The 16,701-nt window shown below is 45.0% G+C and overlaps 1 long non-coding RNA gene across 1 annotated transcript; it reads right to left on the bottom strand.

The window, feature by feature from the left end:
• Positions 1-243: 243 nt before the first annotated feature.
• Positions 244-14,312, bottom strand: LOC149990129 (uncharacterized). Its single transcript, XR_016508922.1, has 4 exons — positions 14,267-14,312; positions 4,796-4,913; positions 1,519-1,606; positions 244-331 (listed from the first exon to the last, which is right to left on the bottom strand). It is a non-coding gene; the product is annotated as an uncharacterized LOC149990129 (long non-coding RNA).
• Positions 14,313-16,701: the final 2,389 nt, after the last annotated feature.

The raw sequence follows: 16,701 nt of genomic DNA, 5'->3' as shown, positions 1-16,701 counted from the left end.
GGGCAACCACACACTGATGTGTCTCTTCCTCTTTTTATCCCTCTCTTCCTCCTTTCTAAAAATAAGTAAGTTAAATATTTAAAAAATGTTTTTCCAACTGAATCCAAGTGCGAGTAGATAGATTGGCCCTACAGGTCTCACCTGCTTCTCATACAGATAATTTCTGGTCAGATGACCCAAATTTGTAACCTCATGTGATCTGGTATTTCCTTAAAGAATATTCTACAATTAACTTACATGTGTCAAATGGGTCACTGTAATGTTGTTTCTCACAGTTACCTTCCCATCTGCCAACTGAAATATAAAGAGCTTTTTGACTCCTGAAAGTAGCCTGAAAAGAAATAGGAAATATCTGTGTACTTTCAGTATAGAAAAATATTCACTACAGCAGTGATTAAGAATTGTAATAAAAGACTCAGAATTAGGGGGGAGCAAAAAGGGCCGATAATTAGAAAACAGAAGACATTAATCTTTTAATCTGATTACCTAACACTTAATATATTTCAATATCCTTAGAGAGGAGTTCAAGAGTGCTGTCAAAGCATCTCCTCACATAGGGGACAGTCCACACAGACCCTTCTGCTTTATTTTTGTTTTGTTTTTAAACATTTTATGTATTTATTTTTAGAGAGAGGGGAAGGGAATGAGAAAGGGAAGGAAACATCAATGTGCGGTTTCACCCAGTCATGTGTTCCGACTGGGAATCGAACCAGCGACCCCTGGTTCACAGGCCAGTGATCAATCCACTGAGCCACACCAGCCAGGGCAGATGCTCCTGTTTTTAAGAACATCAATATCAAGCCTTCTGGCAGAGGACTGGAACCTGGAGATCTCAGAATGACAGTTCTACATGTCATGCTTTTCAGTTTCCTTTTTGTGGGAACACAATCTGATTTCTTACCTCCTGGTCTCCAGGTGTGGGGCACAGGCTACTTTCATGATATGTTCTGCCTATTACAAGCAGTAAGTAGCAAAGTAGAAACCTTGCTTTGAACTCACATATTAGAAAAGTGATGACTTAGACTAGTTAAAATGATATATTTATTAAGCTATTCAAAATGGGGGGAAAAAAAGCAAACACATCAAAATCTCAATCTCCATGGCTGAAAATAAAGTTTGGGCTTCTCAGGTCCCCCAGTGCAAGTCAGGTGCCTCCTGGGAACTTTTTAGGGTTCATACCTAAAGGCCTGTTTCTGGTTTGCATGTGAAAACCCCCTGAACACTTTTCTTTTTTTAAAGATTTTATTTATTTATTTTTAGAGGGGGGAAGGGAGGGAGAAAGGGAGGGAGAGAAACATCCATGTGCAAGAGATACATTGATCAGTTGCCTCTCACACACCCCCAACTGGGGAACTGCCCGCAACGCACGCACGTGCCCTAACTAGGAATCAAACCAGTGACCTTTCAGTTCACAGGCCATCACTTAATACACTGAGCCACACCAGCCGGGGCCTGAACACTTCACTTTAAACCACTAATAAAGTCTTCTAGGCTATTAATTAGGTCAACAGGACTTACCACAGGGTTTCCCGAATAACCTGCGTCTCAGTGACAAACACTGTAGTCCGGGAGGTATAGCGGGTCACTGCTGTACAAGTGTTGGTCCCTATTACAAAGAAAATATCAAACGTCAATGCAAAGGTTTCTCATTTGGTAAAATTACTTCTCAAAGAATTTATGCAATTTAATGGTGATTTAACCAGCACTCAAAAAGCAAATAAACATAACACAGGCTCTAAAGGCCCTGCCATATCCATTTTCGCGAGTCACCTATAATACTCCCAGGAGGCACTTTCAGAGTGATGCCAACTGTTACGTTTATTGCTAAGTGATGTAAGTACTTAAACTATGTATCCTTTTTATTTTTTCTGGTCAAAATGGTAATGGTGTTTCTGCAGTAAGTGCACTGAAATGGAAATCAAATAAATGGCCTTATAGCAATCCATTTACGTTGAAAATCAAAAGAGAAATTAAAATTAAAACAGTATGTTCATTTAAAAAATAAAATATAATTAAAAACTGTTCAGCTAACACTGTTAAAGACACGGTCAGTTTAAATTTCAGGGATGTACTTGATCTAAATCATACATCAAACCAAAATTAACATCAAATTTTTTTTTTCCCCAAAGGACAGACAAAGCATAAACTTTTTACTTCCCCAGCCAGTCGATGCTGCAGTTTAAAGGCTTCAAGGTGCACAAGCCAGTGCCTGGACTTCCCAGGGACAGGGCGGGGCCAGGGGCAGGAGGGGCGGTGTAGGAGGACAGCTGTAGGACAAACGGCAGGCATTTCTCTGAATCTGTGGCACAAGCACCAGCCCAATTTCCTCCTCAGCCCAAGGATGGGTTTCTGTCTCAGTTTAATGGCAAGAAGGTGCGCAAACCGGAGGTGGCCTGGGTCTCCCTCCAGGTGAGCTGGGCTGGGTGCGTGTGAAGGGAGGCAGTGCCCACGGTCACGGAGGACTCAGCTCTGGAGAAAACGCTCCGCTCCTGCATCCGTGAGGGGCACGTGAGCTGCCTGCTAGCCCCCAAGGGTGCCCACACCCCACACCTCGGCCGGACACTGCCTGTTCCTCATGCACAGCTACATGGGAAGCATAAAAGCCTCTGTGAACGCCTTTTATTTTTTATTTTTTTGCGGGGGGATCTTAGGGAAAATGTGCGATGGGTTTTCTATTCCCCCACTAGCAAAAACTATGTATCCACAGCCCTGGCCGCATCCTGATATGCCAAGGTTGCGGGTTCAATCCCTGGTCTGGGCACATAAGGAAGCAAACAGTGAATGCATCAATAAGTGGAACAACACATCAGTGTTTCTCTCTCCCCCTTCCTCTAAAATCAATCAACAAAAATAAATTACATATCTACACACACAGTTAAGACACACACTCATGTCCATTTTCAAGAAAACATTCTTGCCTATGACCACAGAATCCCAGCATCCAGCCATCCCCAGGCTGAGACGGTCTAATAAGTGCACAGATGGGGTGCAGCGACACGTGCGAGGCTCTGTGTTGTCACACAGTGAGAGGGCAGGGAAACCGAGGGGCTACTCATGCGGGATTTGCTTTCTGTCCAATCTCAGGTCCAGGCTGTGGGCCCGATGCCGTCAACCTAAGAAACATCCAAACCTGAAACTGATGACAGCTGCCGGGAAGCAAAACCTCAACGGATGAGAAAATTCTCCAGAAAATGGCAGTTTTGTACCTTATTTTATACATTATAATCAAGAGAAGACGTCAGCAGGGCGCATGAAATCCACTGGTAGCCCTGGCTGCGTGGCTCAGTGGATTGAGCATCGGCCTGCGAGCCAAGTGTTGCTGGTTCGATTCCCAATCAGGGCACATGACTAGGTTGCACGTCAGGTCCCCAGTTGGGGGCACGAGTGAGAGGCAACCACACAGTGAGCTTTCTCTCCCTCTCTTTCTTCTTTCCCCTCTCTCTAAAAAAATAAAATTAAACAAATAAATAAATTATTATTTTTAAAAAAAATCCACTGGTGATAGATTAGGGAGGCGGAGAAAGCAAAGCTGGCGGGGTGGGGAGGAGAGGGGAATCTCTGCAATCCGATAAAAAGTAAAATGACAGACACGTACTTCTTTCACACAGGTGGGTACAGGACAGTAAACAATCAACAGTTAACACGATGGTAAAAGGGAGGGGGTTTGTGGTTTCCCTCTGGTGCGGTGCCTGTGCTTTGAGGGGTCCGGAAAAAGGAAGTCACTCGGACCTTCCAAAGGCAGCTTATCTTAGATGCAAAAAGACAACGGACAGGCTTAATTAGGCACAGATGACCTTTGCCAGGGAAGAGTCCAGCCTCGGCCATGACTGCCCGCCACGACCTGCTTTTAGTAAGTTTTCATTTCAGACCATCCTGTGTGGTTCCTTTCGGTGTCCAAGTTTGCAAGGCCGCCATTCGGGCCCCCCGAGCTTGTCAGGAGTGTGGCCCCTTTCTGTACACAATGCGGTGGGTGGCTGGATGGCCCCCGGTCACTGGGCTGAGGGGGAGTGACTGGGCAGAGACCAAGCAGGACAGGCCTGGTGCAGCACAGCAAGGGGGCCGAGCTCAGTGACGGGGGCCAGGAAAGGAGCACTGTCAGCAGAGTGAGGCCCCATGCGCGGGGAGCACGACTTGTGCCCGTGGTGCCCGCAGGGGCCGGCCCCATTCTCATCACCAAGGACTCGACCCTGCTAAGGGGGCCAAGCCTGTGATGGAGGAAGGCAGCCAGAGGCAGTGCAGCCACCCTGTGCTGCTGGCCTGGGACACAGGTATCCCCGAGTAAACTTATCCCATCCTCGCTGCATTGCCTCAGGACGGTGACCACAGGCACTGTGTCACTGTGCCCATACTGGCAGGACCCGCTGACAATGACATCTCTTTCTCATCAGCTCTCACAATGCCACAGCGCCTGACTGGCAGCCACTACAACATCTCTGTCCCCCACCCAACAGAGGTCACTCACTCAGGCCTCTATCTGGATGCCAGCGGAGCAGGGGCCTTGTTTGGGGACAGCACTGGGCCCTTGAAAAGCCAACCCAGCAGCAGGCGCTCAGGCCAGAGGCCCCGGGCAGCAGTGCGCATCCGACTGGCACTACGCGGTCCCCCACTGCCGCTCCGTACAGGTGGCCGCTTTAGTGGGAAGGCCCCACTCACTGGCTGCTGGGGACAGACGGGGAGGCAGGGGTCCAATGCCAACCTAAACCCAAAGTGGGCGCCTGCCAGAGATTCAGCTCCGGCAGGGCCCCAGCCGGAGTTCCTTCTGTTAACACATTAAATGAAGAAACCAGGCTCTTACCAGACAGCAGCTAGATTGGAGTGCAAGTGCGAGCTGTGGGGGAGCCGCGGGGAGCGCGCCGGCCAGTACTGGCGGACCACGTGCTGCTCCAGCCAGCTGCGGGCGTCCGGCTCGTCCGCTGCAGGGAAGTTAAGGCTTCGGTTAGGCGTTAACGAAAAAACACAAGCGATTTGGCAACAATACCTGAACTCATGACTCCACTCAAATATTCAACAGAAAAAGGCTCTCTTAAAATAACAGTTAGGCTCCATTTTCTTCCTTTTCTTCAAGTCTCTTAATATCCTTACCTATCTTCATATAAACGGTTTTAAAAGTTATTGTAGGGGACTAGTACTGCTGGTGGGTCAGGGTTCGGAAAAAAAGAAGAGTTATCATAGCCCTGGCTGGTGTGGTTCAGTGGTTTGAGCGCCGGCCTGTAAACCAAAGGGTCACCGGTTCGATTCCCTGTCAGGGCACATGCCTGGGTTTTGGGCCAGGTCCCCAGTTGGGGTATGTGAGAGGCAATGGGTTGATGTTCCCCACATTAATGTTTCTCTCCCTCTTTTTCTCCCTCCCTTCTCCCCTCTCTGAAAATAAATAAAATCTAAAAAAAAAAAAAAATAGGTAAGCACTGTGCTCACCTCCTCCCACAACCACACCAAAATTACAATTACACTACAGAACAACCATCATTGAGAACAGCCTGAAGTCTAGTTGAACACAAGTCATCCAGAAAGAAGTCACGCTAAGACGGGTCCCACACCCATATGTGGTAGCTGAGAATCAGGAGGGATGTCCTGGCTGCTAAGGTTCCCCCCGAGGGGCCAGAACTCCCAGCCCCACAACAAGCTCCCCTGCCTGGGCTTCTAGTGCTGGTAGGAGGAGACCCCACAATATCTGGCTGTGAAAACAAGCAGGAACTCTGTTCATCCAGGGGAGATGGTGTAACAGGACCCCTGGGCTGCTCCGATGGAAACAGAACCCACGGCCTGTTCAGTTAGGGGCCCGATTGCCCGCGGCCAGAACCATAACTCTCAATACCAGAGTTTGGTGAAAAGAAAAAGAATTGTTTATTTGCACATAGTTCTGCCGGCCCCTCCCAGACCTGGCCCGTCTTAGGAAAGTCAGGAACACCATTTCCCTACTTCCTAGGCACAGTTCAGCTTTACCAGTAGCCGCCAATCCACTCAGTTCTGATTGGGGAGGTCCTTTCTGTGCTGTGGTGCCCTCCAGCTTTCAATGCACAACCGCCTGGATTCTCAGCCTCCTTGTAAACTGCCTTCTTCCTGCAAACCTCATGGATCTCCTCTCCTTCTCAGAACCGCATGGCGAGAGCTTCTTCTTTAAGCAGCCTGGAGACCCCTTCTCCAAGCCACGTGGAGGGAGTCCATGAGAGCCAGAGCCAGCCTCTTAAAGCAGTCTGGAAAAACCTGTTCCTCTAAGCCACATGGAGGGAGCCCACGAGAGCCAGGGCCAGAGAAAAAGCAAGCCCCAGAGAGCCGGAGCCAGCCTCAGAGCCCCGCTAACATGTCTGCAGCTGCTTCTTTCTCCCTCACTGCGTCCTCTGAGGCAGTGGGTGTTGCAAGCAGTTCTGACCTTTCACAGAACCCTACGCAGGCTCTGTAGGCTCCTTCCGTACCATTCCACAGTCCAAGATCCCTCCCATCTTCCTGAGCCTTGGAAGTAAAGCGGATCTTTGCAACAATGTTTCCAGCCAGTAGCTCCAAGCCTGCAAGGGCATCCTGAAAGCTGCTTCCTTTTCCCTATCTCCTAGCCGCAAACTCTGGGGTTTGTTTTTCGACTCCCCTGTTTCTGTAACAATGGGAGTCTAATAGAAACCAAGGAGCCCACTTAAAGGGCGTGCAGACTTGCCAAGATGTGGAAGCAACCGAAGTGTCCCCTGATAGAGGTGAGAAACGCTCACAATAAAAAAACTGGGACACAGGACTTGAGCAGCGAAGCGAGGCCTTCACTTACGAGTCTGCAGAGCCGGGCGCACCCTCACAGCCAGGAGAATGTGCGCAAAGATGGCTGGTTTTATAGTCTTAGCATCCCCACGCTGAAATGAAATTGATTAGCTTCCTCGCCCTAAAGTGAGAGGATCAGCTCACCCTCCCCTCTCCTCCTTGCCGGTTTCCTCATTACTGGTCACTCCGGAGTTACAACCTAACACGTGCATCTAAACGCCCCTCCTGTGGTTTGTAGATAGGCCAGTGCTGTCAGCTCCCCTCTCAGAGATCCTCTAATTACATCTGCCCTTTGTTATTGCCGATTTTGTACTGGTCTGGGAGTCACTATGTCCTTGTTTCCTACATAGACGACTGGATAAAGAAATGGTGCATATATAATGGAATATCACTCGACCATAAAAAAGAATGGAATCTTACCATTATTGACAAAACTGATGGCCTTAAAGGCATCATGCTAAATGAAATGAGTCCTACAAATACCATATGATTTCACTTATATGTGGAATCAAGAAACCAAAATAAATGAACAGAATGGAAGCAGACTCATAGATGCAGAGAACAGACTGATGGTCACCAGATGGGAAGGGGGTTGGGGAGCTGAGTGAAAAGGTGAAGGAATTGAGAACTAGAAATTGGAGGAGCCAGTCAAGATGGTGGCAGAGGCAGATGTGACTCACCTCTTCACACAACCACATCAAAATTACAACTAAAATATAGAATAACCATCAGCCAGAACCATCAGAAATCGAGTTGGATGGAAATCTAACATACAGAATTAAAGAAACCACATCCATCGAGAAAAGTAGGAGGGGCACAGACATGGAATGGGCTGGCCCCTCACCCACGTGTGGTGGATTAGGATTGGGAAGGGACATCTCAGGAGCGAGGGGACCCAGCCCCACACCAGGCCCCCAGCCCAGGGTTCCAGTCCCAGGAAGATAAGTCCCCGCAACTTATGGCTGCAAAAACTAGCGGGGATTGAGTCAGTGCAATCAACTGCTGGAGCCCAAAGCAGTTCCTCTTAAAGAACCCCCACACAGACTCACGTGCTCAGACTCACTCCCTCTGAGCTCCGGCACCGGGGTAGCAGCTTGAAAGGTACCAGTGGCACACAGGGAGGAACTGAAGTGTCTGGCATCAAGGCCAGCAGAGGCCATTGTGTCTCTTCTAAAGCCTCCCATAACAGAGCTGTCAGGCTGTTGACATATCTGAGACTCCATCAACCTGGCGAACATGAGGCCCAGAGACTCCTCCCCACTGAACTTACCGGCCCACCCAAGCTCCGTTTCCATATGAATGGCTGCTGTTGGCTCCTGGTTCACAACTTCCTAAATCCTCTCAAATAAGCAACAGCCGGCCTCAGTGAGCCTCCAGCATAGCATTAGCAGCAACCAGCCTAGATTCACACCTTGGCTTCCCCTGGGAATCTCCAAGCCCAGCACAAGTAGCAGCCATCTCAGATTGCTTTATAGCTCAGCCAGGGCGCCCGGGGCAGAAAACAGGTGGGGGCTGACCTTGGCCTGTACCACCCGGGAAAACCCCAGGGCCAATGCACCCACTGGACAGCTACAGACAACGTCAGAGAGCCACCACCCTGACCCTGCACAGCTGATCCTCCACGGAGGGTGGAGGGTGGTGGTCAGTGGTCACAGGCAATCCTTGCAGCTGACTGGCCCGGTTTAGTCCCTCCCACTGACCTGCTGTGGGCAACCACTCCTCGTGGTTTAAGGAACTGCAGCCCCGGCCTGAGCACGACGAGCCGCCAGCTTTCTGGTCATACTCGTCTCTAAGTCTCAACATAGGCTGTGTGTGGAGCATGATGGACAACCACGCAGAGGGTTGCCATGGGAATTGGATCCAAGGATGCTTGTTATGCTCATTATGCTTTAGAACTTGCTCTGCTTTCCTTATCAGTAAGGTAACATAAACAACCTCTAGCAAAGAGTATATGAGACCTTGCATCTGGTCAAGATGTTTTATGGACCCTGACACAGGCTGGTCACTGTGGCCCCTGTACTGGTATGTGTTATCTGTTACTGTCAAACGCCTAATGGCTATTGACGATTTATGAATTTTAGCCTTGTATCTCTCGTATGTATCCTCCTCAATAAAAGGCATAAGGGATGAAGGTTTGGTCTCCACTAGAGAGGCAGTCACCTTCCTTCCCCCAGACATAATAAAGTCTCCTGGGTAAGTTTGTTCTGCTGTGGTCACGAAGCCTCTGCTGGACAGAGCAACTTCCAACTGAGCCTAGGGTGTGTGTGGCACCACCGCCATAACCTGCCAACAGCAACCAAGGCTCAACTACAAGAGGAAGGTGTACTCAGCCCACACCAATGGCACACCTCAAGTTCCCAGCTTGGGTGATAGGGGAGGCTGTGCCACTGGACCCTATAGGACACCTACTACAGTAGGCCACGCTACCAAGACACGGAGTCAAGGCAGTTCTACCTAGTACACAGAAACAAACACAGGGAGGCTGCTAAATTGAAGAGGCAAAGAAATATGGCCCACATGAAAGAACAGAACAAAACCCCAGATAAAGAAATATATGAAATGTAGATAGCCAACCTATCAGATGCAGAGTTCAAAACACTGGTAATCAGGATGCTCAAAGAAATTATTGAGTACAGCCACAAAATCAATGAAAAAGTGAAGGTTATACAAAGTGAAATGAAGAAAAATATACAAGGAACCAACTGTGATAGGAAGAAAGCCAGGATTCAAATCAACAATTTGGAACAAAAAGAAGAAATAAACATGTACCCAAAACAGAAAGAAGAGACAAGAATTGAACCTCTAGGACAACTTTAAACATACCAACATCTGAATCCTAGCGGAGCCAGAAGGAGAAGAGAAAGAGCAAGAGACTGAAAACCTATTTGAAAAAATGAAAAACAGCTTCCCAAATTTGGTGAAGGAAATAGACATACAAGTCCAGGAAGCAAAGAGAGTCCCAAACAAGCTAGACCCAAAGAGGACCACACCAAGACACATCATAATTAAAATGCCAAAGGCGAAAGATAAAGAGAGAATCTTAAAAGCAACAAGAGAAAATAAGAGAGTTACCTACAAAGGAGTTCCCATAAAACTATTGTGGGCAACCACTCCTCACGGTTTAAGGAATTGTAGACCCGGCCCGAGCATGACGAGCCGCCAGCATCCTGGCCACTCTTGACTCTATGTCTCAACATAAGGCTGCATGCGGAATGTCACTGTCAACCACTCAGAGGGTTGTTGCCATGGGAATTAGATCAAAGAGCGCTCATCATGCTCATTATGCTTTAGAACTTGCTCTGCTTTTCTTATCAGCAATGTGGTGTAAGCTATCTTTAGCAGGGAGTATATGGGACCCTGCACCTGGTCCGAATGTTTTATAGACTTTGACTCTAATCGGTCAGTGTGATTCCTGATTTAGTGTATGTTATCGGTTACTGTCAAACAACTGAATACAATAGGCAATTTAAGAATTTTAGCCTTGTATCTCTCATATGTATCCTCCTCAATAAAAGAAATGAGGGATGAAGGTTTGGCTGCTGGTCTCCACTAGAGAGGCAGTCACCTTCCTTCCCCCAGACATGACAAAGTGTCCTGGGTAAGTCTGTTCCACTGTGGTCACGAAGCCTCTCCTGGACAGAGCAACTTCCAACCGAGCCTAGGGTGTGTGTGGCACCTCCACCATAGACTATCAGTTGATTTCTCAAAAGAAACTTTGCAGGCTAGAAGAAGCTAGCAAGAAGTATTCAAAGTGATGAAAAGCAAGGACCGACAACCAAGACTACTCTACCTACCAAAGCTATGCTTTAGAATAGAAGGGCAGATAAAGTGCTTCCCAGAGAAGGTAAAGCTAAAAGAGTTTATCATCACCAAGCCCTTATTATATGAAATGTTAAAGGGACTTATTTAAGAAAAAGATAAAAACTATAAACATTAAAATAACAACAAACTTACAACTATCAACAACTGAATCTAAAAAATAAAAATAAAAATAAATTAAGCAAACAACCAGAACAGGAATAGATCATAGGTGCGGGATCATTTGGAGAGTGATCAGCTGGGAGGGAAAGGGGAGAAATGGGGAAATGGTACAGGGACTAAGAAGCAAAATGGGTAGGAACAAAATAGACAGGGGGAAGTTAAGAATAATACAGGAAAGGGTGAAGCCAAAGAACTTACATGCACGATCAATGGACATGAACTAATAGGGGTGAGGTGTGGATTGCTGGAGGGAAGGGGGTATCGGGCGGGGGCAAAGGGAAAAACATCGAGACAACTTAACAGCATAATCAATAAAATATACTTTAAAAAAAGCAAAAAAATAGAAATTGGTAATTACAAAATAGTCATGGGGATGTAAAGTACAGCACAAGGAATATAGCCAATAATACTGTAATAACTGTGTATGGTTTCAGATGCGTTCAAGGCTTATGGGGGTGCGGGGGTCACTAAGTTATATATATGTCTAACCACTATCCTATACACCTGAAGATAATATAATATTGAATGTCAACTGTAATTGAAAAATTGAGAAAAAAATTTTAAAGTAGTTCACCCAATCCAATAATGCAGTGAAAAAATAAAAATGACAGAATGATCAAGGAATTGTAGCTCAGGAATTCGGGGATGATTTACTATCAGAAAATCTATCAATGTAATAATAGAGTAAAGTTAAAATATTATAGGATTATCTTCCAAATAAAGAATAGAATTTTATAAATTCAATATTCATTCCTGATTAAAGAGTCCTAGAAAAACAGGAATAGAATGAAATTGTCTCAATTTTATAAAGGCCGCATACCCAGAACCTATATGCGAACCCTTCACATTTCACAGAGGAATTTCAGGGGCAATCCTCTTAGGATGAAACCTACCCACTTCCTGTGCCCCCGCTTCCTCTGTAGACTAGGGTGCTGGCTAGAAAAGAGACACTGTTAACACGGCCTGAAGAAGACATAACATATAAGAACCAGTAGAGGGAGAAGAAACTGTCAATATATGCAGAAGATGCTGATCCATACAAAAAAACTAACGGAATAAACTGTTATAATGAAAATGAAAGTTCAGCAAGAAAGTTGGATATAAGAACAATTTACAAAAGCCAATAGTGTTCTACACACGCAATGAACAGCCACTCACAACAAAAACCGTTAACACTGTGGAAATTAACAAATACATACTTAAGATCTTTATAAAGAAAATTTCCAAACTCCAGTTAAAACAAAGAATTAGAAGAAATGTAGATATTTTCACAGGACGGATGTCAAATCTTCCCTAAGCCAAACCTATAAATTCAATACAATCCCAATAGAAATCCCAGCGGGATTTTAAAAATGGAACTTATCATACTGCTTCTGAAATGTCTATGGAAGAATGAAAGTCCACAGAAAGCTAAGCCAGCTCTGGAAAAGAGTAGAGGAGGTGAGGGGGAACTTGCCTTCTATGTGTTGACACATATTACCGAGCCATATAAATAGAAACATTTGCTCCTCGGCAGCTCACTTTTAAGGCAAGAGAATGGAATGTTCAGAAATAAATGCGTGTCTTGATATAGGATAACGGTGGAACCACAGAGCAACATGGGAAGAAAGCACTATTGACTAGATGCTGCTGGGAAAACTGGCTCAGGGCACGGAGAAAAAAATAAGCTGGATTCTTTAACCTCACTTCAGACGTAACGATGGGCCTGGTGGTCCCTAGAGACTAACCCCAAGCTGTAAAAAAAGCAAACGGAAAAAAGAAGGGCATGCTTTTGTAGAAAAAGTATCAAGCCACAAATACTAATCACACCATGGAAAATTCACACGTTTGAAATTGTCCAAGATGACTTTGGAGGATACCTTGCAAAATGTCCACAGTTAGGTGACTAACTACAAAAGGATCTTTGCAATTTCTAAAACCTAGGAATTAGTATCTAGTCATCCAAAGAAGTCTGAAGGGTGAAGCTGGGCAGAAAGAACATGGAACCCAAAAGAAAAGCAAGCAAAGGGGTCAATCATGTTGTGACAGTCCACAGGGGTGCACAAACAAAAACATCTGGTTGCAAAGGGCAGAATCCTCCACAACAGGTTGGAGAAACAGAAGAAATGTTTGCAGAGCGGTATGGGCAGATTTCACCTAGATTTCAACGCAAAGAGGAACAGGTCCAAGTTTACACACAGCGACACACCCGCATGTGATTTAAAGTCAGGACCCACCAACCAACACCTGTGAGAACACAGACATCCTCTCCATCAGAACAGGCGCTCATCACTGGGGACACAGTTGAGCATGAAATACCAATGGCAAGGAAATAAATGCAAGGCCCTGGACAAGCCAGTGACAATGGCAGGCTCTGCACCGATTAATCCACACTCTACCCTAAGGGTAGAATGAAAGGAAAGAGCCCTGGCTGGTGTGGCTCAGTGGATTGAGCACCTACCTGTGAACCAAGGGGTCACTGGTTCGATTCCCAGTCAGGGCACATGCCTGGGTTGTGGGTCACGTTCCCAGTTGGGGGAGTGTGAGAGGCAACCACACATTGATGTTTCTCTACCACTCTTTCTCTCTCCCTTCCACTCTCTCTGAAAGTAAATAAATAAAATCTTTAAAAAAATAAAGAAAAGAAAACCAGAAAATCATCAGGATGCTAAAATCAGCTTTAACAACTTTGTGTCTTTGGCGTAGGAGGATTAGCTGATCTAATATATAAGGTTGCTTCAAGCTCTTTCTAGATTCTACAAGTTCATAGCTCTTCACTAAAGTGGAAAAAGCAGACATCCAAATTGAAAATTAAATGGCATAGATCTTTTCCTTTCTTTTACCAACCTGAGCAAAGGCCATCCTCCAATAAAAAATAAACTAAAACATTCAGGACTAACAAAGTTCTCAGAACTATAAGAAAAGAACAAAACTGCAGTCTAAATCTCATTTCAACATTAATTCTATAGCACTACCTCTTAGGCAACTATAGAAGAAAGACCTAATGATTTAAAAAGATCCGTTTTAGCCCTGGCCGGGTGCTTCAGTTGGCTGGAACATCGTCCCATATACCAAGGTGGCAGTTTGATCCCTGATCAGGGCACATGCAAGAATCAACGGATGAATGCACAAATAAGTGCAACAACAAATCAGTGTTTCTCTCTTCTCTCAAATCAATGAATAAAACATTTATTTAATTTTAAAAACTCTCTAAGGATGGCAGAGCTTACCAATGTCTTAGATAATATGGAACTGATTCTCAAAGCTTGCCTTTCCTTCTAGAGACCTTTTCTATTAGAAAGGGATGCCAACCCTGGCTGGGGTGGCTCAGTGGGCTGACTGTCCACCTGCAAACCAAAAGGTCACCGGTTCGATTCCCACTCAGGGCACATGCCTGAGTTGCGAGCCAGGTCCCTGGTTGGGGCATGTGAGAGGCACACTACTGACGTTTCTCTCCCACTTGAGTGTTTCTCTTCCTCCTTCCCCTCTCTCTAAAAATAAATAAAATATTTTTTTTAAAAAAGAAAGGAAAGAAAAAATGACAGCAGCCAAGAATACACAGTACCTTTCCAGCTGACACGTGGCCCCGGTTTTCTGTTGTGATCTTGTTCTTCTAATGGCGTCCTATCCACCTGAATCCCGAGTCCTCTCTGCTCAAGGGCTGTTGATCCTCTTCATCCTCGCTTTCTTCAGACCAATTCTGATTAAAATAGGAAGTACACCTTACCCTTAGAAGGCAGAACACCTGAAGCTATTTATATTAAAAGCTTAGGAAAATTTCAGAAGAAAAGCAGCAACTACACCAAATGAAACTTTTTCTAAATGTCTTGAAAGTGACTATTACAGCATGGAATTCTTTTTGGTGGCAAAAATCCCGAGTCAGAGCTCCTCAAAGGATAATTTAAGGGTATTCATTCCATTCAACTGCCCAGTGCTAACGATCTGATGCAGAACCTTAGTAAATCCGCCCTGAGAAACTACCCTGTTCACTGAGGACTGTCCGTGTTTCGGCTGAGTTGCTGCAGGACAAGAGGACCCATAAAAATCACCCACGTCACTTGGAATTTTTTAACAGCAAAGCTACTGCCGTTCGGACTAAGATCAATTTCTTCACCTTCCATCAAGCATTTTCCCCAGTCAAAATCATCTTTCTTTTCTAAAATTTAACAAGAATCTCATCAGCTTTACCAAATACGTGTGAAAAAACCCAGAAGTATAAGAAAAGTCTTCCAAAACTCAAAGTAAAGTGCACTTGGGAAATGATTCAAATACATTTTTAATTTCTTTATCTTCAAAAGTAAATTTTTCTCTGTATATGAGTATAATTGAAAGTGGTTCAAGTTACAAAGTCAGAATTCATATTTCAAATGAAAATTTGCAATTACGATTGTACACAACGTGACACAGATATTTTAGTTTCATAGGTTTTTACAAAGTTTTGTAAAATCTCAATGTCTAACAATTAAACAGTGAAACAAATTTCTCTTTTATTTTCACACACTGAAGCACTGGATAACGCACCCACTTCTTTGTCTCTACGTGTTTCCACATAACTGCAGTTGGAAGGAGACTCAGACAGACACAGGAGAAGGGACAGGATGGAATAATGCGCATCCGCCTTTAAAACGAAAGGGAAGAAAATGAGCCACTGAGGTTGGTAAGAGCTTTTAAAACTAATTTGAACCCTGGCTGGTGTGGCTCAGTGGACTGAGCACCAGCCTGCAAACCAAAGGGTCGCTGGTTCGATTCCCAGTCAGGGCACATGCCTGGGCTGCGGGCCATGTCCCAAGTTGGGGGGGTGTGAGAGGCCACCACACATCGATGTTTCTCTCTCTCTCCCTTCCTTCCCCTCTCCCTAAAAATAAAATTAATTTTTTAAAAAATGGCTTTAAAACTAGTTGGAGTAAAGATAATCCCATAAGAGTTACGTCCCCAATCAGTTTCCTGATTTGAAAACACATGAATTATACCTAAATAAATCCTAATCTCTAAACTATTCTTTCAAATTTTATTTTTCAATTACATTTGACAACTCAATAATATTTTGTCTTAGTTTCAGTGTAGTAGTTAAACAGTCATATATTTTACCAAGGGTTCCCCCAATATTTCAAGTACCCACCTGATACCATGGTTATTACATTATTGACCATATTTCCTATGCTGTGACCATCTATTTGTTTTTTTAGAGAGGGGATCAAAGCAGTGACCTTTCGCTTTGAGCGATGATGCCAACCAACCGAGCCACACCGCTCAGAGACCTATGACTGCTTTGTTACTGCCAATTTGTACTTCTCAATCCCTTCGGCTTTTCCACCCCAACCCCTCTCCCCTCTGGCAACCACCGGTCTGTTTTCTGTATCTGCGAGTCTGTCTCTGCTTCATTTGTTTGTTTATCTTGTTTTTTACAGTCCACATAGAAGTGAGATCACACGATATTTGTCTTTCTCAGCCTGACTTAGCTCACTTAGCACAACACCCTCTAGATCCTTCCATGCTTTTGCAAATACTAAGATGTCATTCTTTTTTCTGGCTAAGTAGTATTCAGTGTATATATGTACCACTCTAAACTAGTTTTACAGTTCAAATGTGTACACACAAGGAACCTATCAAAAATGCATTACCTAAATCATAATAAGAAATCATCTGACAAACCTAAACTGAGGGACACACTACCAAATAATTGGCCTACATAATTCAGAATGTCAAGGTTAAGAAAGACAAAGGCCGAAGAACTATTCCAGATTAGACACGACTTAAAGAATCTGAGGCAAGGGAGCACAGGAGTTCCTTTTACTATGCTTTAACTTTTATGTTTAAAAAAAAAAGTAATTATATGTGTTAAATTACGTATAAAAAATTATCCAAAAATAAAAACACCCCACATGTGCTAACAGTCACAAGCTATGCACGCAGGGAAGGTAGGAGAAGCCTCTGACTCCTGCAGACAAGCTCCCTCTCCCTGTTACGTGGTCCAGAGCACCCGTGCATCTCCCAGCGTTA

Source organism: Furipterus horrens, unplaced genomic scaffold, assembly GCF_987537825.1.
Source record: "Furipterus horrens unplaced genomic scaffold, mFurHor1.1.pri manual_scaffold_24, whole genome shotgun sequence".
NCBI classification, from domain to species: domain Eukaryota; kingdom Metazoa; phylum Chordata; class Mammalia; order Chiroptera; family Furipteridae; genus Furipterus; species Furipterus horrens.
The sequence above is the reverse complement of the archived record's forward strand: the minus strand, read 5'-3'. Positions and strand labels throughout refer to the sequence as shown.